The sequence below is a fragment of the Musca domestica genome, unplaced genomic scaffold (assembly GCF_030504385.1).
Source record: "Musca domestica strain aabys unplaced genomic scaffold, Musca_domestica.polishedcontigs.V.1.1 2, whole genome shotgun sequence".
NCBI classification, from domain to species: Eukaryota; Metazoa; Arthropoda; class Insecta; order Diptera; family Muscidae; genus Musca; species Musca domestica.
Window position 1 is genome coordinate 28,572,752 of NW_026712249.1, and position 6,744 is coordinate 28,579,495.

A 6,744-nucleotide genomic window follows, 5' to 3' on the forward strand; every position below is an offset into this window, starting at 1 on the left:
AGGTCTCTTTGGACCAACTTTGGAGTTGATCTACCGATGTCCGTCCGTACATCTGTCATTCTGTCTGGCTAGTACATTATCAAAATAGTGATAAAAATAAAAAACGAGTATCGGGGCTCCATTGCACATCGTAAAGTAACTGAAATATAGAGGCAAAGTCCCCCATCTTCCAGATTTTTTTTAAATTTTGTGAAATTTGGGAAGTTACTTCACAGTTAATAAGAGTTATGATAATCCAAAACCTTTTTTGTAAGTGCGGTACCAGAAGAAGTGACCAAGGTTGTGATTTTTTTTCGGATCAAGATTCCTTCATTTTTTTTTGCATTTTAGATGTATAGTGCAATGACGTAGACAGGGGGAGTCTGTGGGATGCCAAAATGGTATGTTGGTAGAAAATTTAATTTTTTCGTTTAGAGGCCCCAAAATGTTTTCTTAAGGCATTTTTTGCTACGTCGGCGGTATAGTGCCTTCGGCAATATTATTAATAACAATACAAGGATTATTTTGATGAAAAATTTAACCTCAAGCCAGTCGCTATACGGTTACGTTTAAAACCCTTTTTAGTGTCATAAAATTCTACTACAAATCCTAAAAGACATCAAAAGGCTAAATCGTACCTTGACACCAAAAAATCATAAATTTTAAAAACATGGCTAGAGAGGCTATACAGGGTGAGATAAAAAAAAATGCAAAATACATCAGACTGCTGTCATTTCTAAGCCACTCGTCGGACAGCTAAATTGTACCTTAACACCAAAAAATCATAAATATTAAAAACATGGCTAGAGAGGGTATACAGGGTGAGATAAAAAACTGCAACCAACTTCAAACTGCTGTCATTTTCGAGTCACTCGTCCGACAGCTGTTAAAATTATTCCACTGGCAGCTCATTATATTGTTTACAAGCGTAGAAAAGTATTTTGGTGAGAATTTTCCAGAAAAAAAGTTATTCGTGATGGATTTCAAGCTGGATAGTGTGATTTCTTTATATTTGCAATATTTCATTCCGCAAATATTGAAAAATGAGCTCGGGGTAAATCCATTGAAATTCCAAAAAGTGCAAAAACTTACACCGCAACAGAAAGAAAATAGACTCAAAAGAGCTAAAGAGTTGCTTCGTTTGGCCGAAAGTGGTGAACGGCCGAATTTTGTTGTCTCCGATGAGAAAACATTCGTTGTCCAGCAGTTTGTAAACAAACAAAATGATGGAGTTTACTTGCCAAAAAGGTCAGCTGAAAATGTGCACCTTCGGTTGGCCACCAGAACTTAAGCGCCGGCCATGGTGATGGTATGGGCCACCAATTGGGCCAATTGACCGTGGCATCAGAATAAATGCCGAATATTATCGCGAAAATATTCTGGAGGGTGTATTAAAGACTTGGGTACGCAGACATTTTGGCCGCAGACCTTGGACATTCCAACAGGACTCAGCATCGTCGCACTCAGCATGCACCACCCAAGAATGGTTACAAAATGAGGCTCCTCGCTTCATTTCCAGCGCACAATGGCCACCAAAATCTCCGGATACCAATCCGTTGGACTATTGTGTCTCGAGTTGGTTTGGAAAGCAAGGTTGGCACTAAAAAATACCAAAGTGTCGATCACCTCAAGCAAGCGCTTCGCCGGGAATGGGCCAAAATAACGCAGAGCAACTTGTGACGGTTTCATTGGCCGTTTAAAAGCCGTAATTCGTGCCAAAGGTGACCAATTCGAACAAATCTAAACTTATTCTAAAATTTGATGCTATTTCCGACATTTTTTGCTTTCATTCAATAAAATTTAAAAAAAAAATGTAAAAATTATGATGTTTGACTTTGTTGCAATTTTTTAATCCCACCCTGTATTACTTTTAGCACATAATCAGGTGTGAAGATGAAATATATCAGACCACTCCTTCTAGTACCTTCCCCACAACGGGTCAAATTTTTCAATAACCAAAACGCCTATAAATGCGAATTAAACATCCGATTCCCTTCAAATTTCAAACATCTCATTATTTCTTCTAACACAAGATATCCTGAGAAGATGGAATATATCGGTCTACTCATTCTGGTACCTCCCCCACAAAGGGTCAAAATTTTGAATATCCATGAAGCTCATAAAACGCGAAACTAACATCCGATTCCATTTAGACTTTGTACAACACAAGATCTGTTATAAAGATGGTAGAGATCGGACCATTCTTTCTAATACCTCTCCCACAAAGGGTCAAACTTTTGAATAACCATAACGGTCATAAAATTCGAAATGAGCCCTCTGTTCTCTTCATATTTCACACATCCCATTATTTCTACTAACACAAGATCTGCTGTGAAGATGGAATATATCGGTCCACACCTTCTGGTACCTCCCCCACAAAGGTTCAAAATTTTGAATATCCATGAAGCTCATAAAACACGAAATTAATCTCCAATTTCATTTCCATCAATACAAGATCTGTTTTAAAGATGGTAAAGAGCGGACCATTCCTTCTGGTACCTCTCCCTCAATGGGTTCAAGATTTTGAAAATCGAAAATCGCTCAAAGAAATCGAAATAAGCATCCAATATTTAGTTTCGATACAAAATGGACAATATTGACCCATTCCCTCGGAACCTATTCCATAGAGGGTCAACAATTCGATTATTAATATCAGAAGTTAAAATAAATTTAAATAATCGAACATTGGCTGAGGGTATACATCTGTCGGCATAACCGACTGATTCTTTTAAACTTTTTTTTTTGAAAAATTCGGAAAAAATGTTTGTTGGGGTGGTACCAGAATGAGTGGACCGATATTTTCCGTCTCCGAACTCGAGCTAAGTTGAAAATAATATTACGATATACCAAGTTTGGGCCAAATCGGCTATAAGTCAGATAATTTAAACCAAAACAAAACATCATAAAATTTAGAAAAACTTAAGAGAATTTACTGAACATATTCGGCTCGTCCGGGTCCAAAGACCCATATCTCTGGATACAAGAAAGATAACAACATATGTTGTAGAATTTTGGAAAGTTTATAGTGCCAACTATAATTTGGCATATATTTTGTGGACTCTCAAATTGGGCCCTTTTTTTACTTTTGGGGGAGTTTTTAAAAAATCCGGGTTGAAAAAACAATTTTTCTCAAATAACCTGACAAATATTCTCCAACAAATCCCCCACTGTGCCTTAGTTCCAGTGCAACTTGTAACAGCCATGCTAATGTTTGAGTTGTTGTTGTTGGTGACGGTGGGGGCATCGTCGTCGTAACCTGTCGGGGTAGTTGGCCTGTGGCGAAGTGTTAATTTATCTCTGTCAGTGGAGATAACAAAAAACAATAACAACAATAGCCACAACAATAATAAAAATCATTTAGTTAATGCTAATAGTTGTTAATAATAGTTAATTATATCTGTTCGGTTCGATTCGTTTTGATTCGTTCGTTAGATTTGACGATTCTGATATCCGCAGATGCGAGCGCATCTGTCAATTGCTGGGATGATTTGATTAGCAAAGCGTTGTAAAGCGGGGTAGGGGATGCGGGTGTCATTTGGCTATTACAGAATATCGATTTGACATTTGTGACGGTGATGCAGCAATGTAATCGAATAGCTTATAACTCTATTACGTTTAAGTATTGAACGCTTCGCATCGAATCAAATCAAAATAATATTGTTTGAGATATTCAATCTGTAATTGATTGGTGTGGGGGGTATTACAATGGAGCTGTGGATGCGGCGGATGAGTGCAACAGTCCCATTTTTAACACCACCCGGTAACTTTCTATTGTTTTATTGGGTTCTGATTAATGATGGGGGTTGTCTGAGTGACATTTTGTTACAATTGTTAATTGTTTTTGCGATCGCTGTTTGTTAGAGTTGTTGCATTTTTTGTAATGATGCTGGGGGCATGAGTAATGTCTGATGGAAGCGTGCAAGTGCAAGTGAACTTTGGAGGGAAATGACACTAGGCGATATAAAAAAAATCAGGAAAACTTTGCTGATTACACTGGCCGACAAAAATTAGTTTTTTTTTTTCAATAATTACAGGGAAAATCCAGCAGATTTTCAAAGTAGAGCTTAAGAAAAAGTATCAGTAGGTTTTGCCGACACATGTATACCCTCAGCCAATGTTCGATTATTTGAATATAATTTGACATCTGTAATGATTTTTCAAATTTTTGCCCTCTAATGGATTAGGTTCCGAAGAAATGGGTCAATTTTGGCCATTTCATATCGGACCTAACTAAATATTGTGACGAGCCAGGTTTGCACGATATGAGTTACATCCTTCACTTTCGATGAAATATGTGTTAATTTTTTAGAAAATCTTAAAATGTGCGTGAGGTAGCAGATAGATAGTCAACCGAAGCCTTCCATTTTCATACCTCATATAATACAGATAAAAATATTGGTATGGGCAAAATTGCAAGAAAATCGAACATTTATATCCAATCCTATGCGAAGTAATAAATTCCATATTCTTCTCAGAGTTCTGGTTGAGGAAATTTTTAAATAGGGAATCGCCGACTTGTTTCGCATGTTATGACTGATAAAAGTATTGAAAATTGTGACCCTTTGTGGGTGAGCTACCAGAAGGGGTTGGCAGATATACATATATCAACTTCACAACAGATCTTGTGTTAGCAAATATGTTTGGATGTGTGAATTGTTTATTTCGCTTTCTTTAAGCGTTTTGTTTTTCAAAATCTTGAACCCTATGTGAAGGAGGCACCAGAAGAACTGGTTCGATCTTTATCTATTGAGATGTAGCAAGTCTGAATGGAATCGGAAGTTAATTTCGATTTTTATGAGCTTCAAGGACATTCAAAATTTTGATCCTTTGTGGGGGAGGTACCAAAAGGAGTGGATATTCACAATTTTGAGCCTTTATGAGGGAGGTACCAGAAGGAGCGGACCGATATATCCCATCTTCACAACAGATTTTTTGTGAAATATAAAGAAAACCTGATGCTTATTTCGGATTTTATAAACGTTTTGATTATTCAAAATTTTGACCATTTGTGGGGGAGGTACCAGAAGGTATGGTCCGATCTCTACCGGTTTTATAACAGATCATGTGTTGGTAGAATTATAATATTCAGACATGCCAAGTCTAAATGGAATCGGATGTTAATATCGCTTTTTATGAGCTTCATGGATATTCAAAATTTTGAGCCTTTGTGAGGGAGATACTAGAAGGAGTGTACCGATATATCCCATCTTCACAACAGATTTTTTTATTTTAGTGGAAATAATGGGATGTGTGAAATGTGAAGAGAACGGGAGGCTTATTTCGGATTTAATAATCGTTTCGGTTATTCATAACTTTGACCATTGGGTGATGTACCAGAAAGAGTGGACCGATATATCCCATCGTCACAGAATATCTTCTGTTAGTAGACATTTTTGAGATGTGTGAAATTCGAATAGTATCAGATTCTTATTTCGCGTTCTACGAGCTTCATGGATATTCCAAATTCTGACCCTTTGTGGGGGAGGTACCACTAACAATGGTTCGATCTCTACCATCTTTATAATATATCTTGTATTTGTAGAAATAATGGAACGTGTGAAGTATGAAGAGAACCGGATGCTTATTTCGGTTTTTATAATCGTTTTGGTAATTCAAAACTTTGACCCTTTGTGGAGGAGGTACCACAAGAAATGGTCCGATATCTACCATCTTTATAACATATCTTGTATTGATAGAAATATTGAGATGTGGCAAGTCTGAATGGAATCGGAAGTTTAATTCGGTATTTATAAACTTCATGGACTCTCAAAATGTTGACCCTTTGTGGGGGAGGTACCAGAGGGAGTGGACCGATATATTCCATCTTCACACCAAACCTTGGATAAATAAATATACAGGGTGAGATAAAAAAACTGCAACAAAGTCAAACGCCATAATTTTATCATGTCCGAAATAGCGTCAAATTTTAGAACAGGTTTAGATTTGTTCGAATTGGTCACGTATTATAGCCTTCAAACGGCCAATGAAACCGTCACACGCTACCCGAGCATTGCTCTGCGGTATTTTGGCCCATTACCGGCGAAGCGCTTGCTTGAAGTGATCGACACTTTAGTATTTTTTAGTGCTAACCTTGCTTTCCTAAATACTCCAGACACAATAGAGATTTCGGTGGCCATTGTGCGCTGGAAATAAAGCGAGGAACCTGAATTTTGTAACCATTCTTGGGTGGCGCGTGCTGAGTGCGATGCTGCTGAGTCCAGTTGGAATGTCCAAGGTCTGCGGCCTAAGGCTTTAATACACCCTCCAGAATATTTTCGCGATAATATTCGGCATTTATTCTGATGCCACGGTCGTTTAATACGAGCAGAGAGCGATCATCGGCTGTTATGGCGGCCCACACCACCACCAAGCGCTTGCATCGGCGCTTGAGTTCAGGTGGCAAGTTTCGACGCGGGTTTCGATCAAGTCGCTTCTTTATTTTTCGAACCATTTCTGCTGATGTTGTTGTTTTCTTCCGTCCACTTCCTTGACGTCGGGCTACGCTACCAGTATCACAGTAACGAGCGATGGTACGAGACCCAAAAGATTTATTCACATTCGATAGCCACTTGTGGTTTTCCAGCCAAATATAAAGAAATCATACTATCACGCTTGAATTCCATCACGAATATTTTTTTTCTGGGAAAATCTCACCAAAATGCCTATTGTAAAAAATATAATGAGCTGTTACTGGAATAATTTTAACAGTTGTCGGACGAGTGGTTTAGAAATGACAGCAGTTTGAAGTTGGTTGCAGTTTTTTTT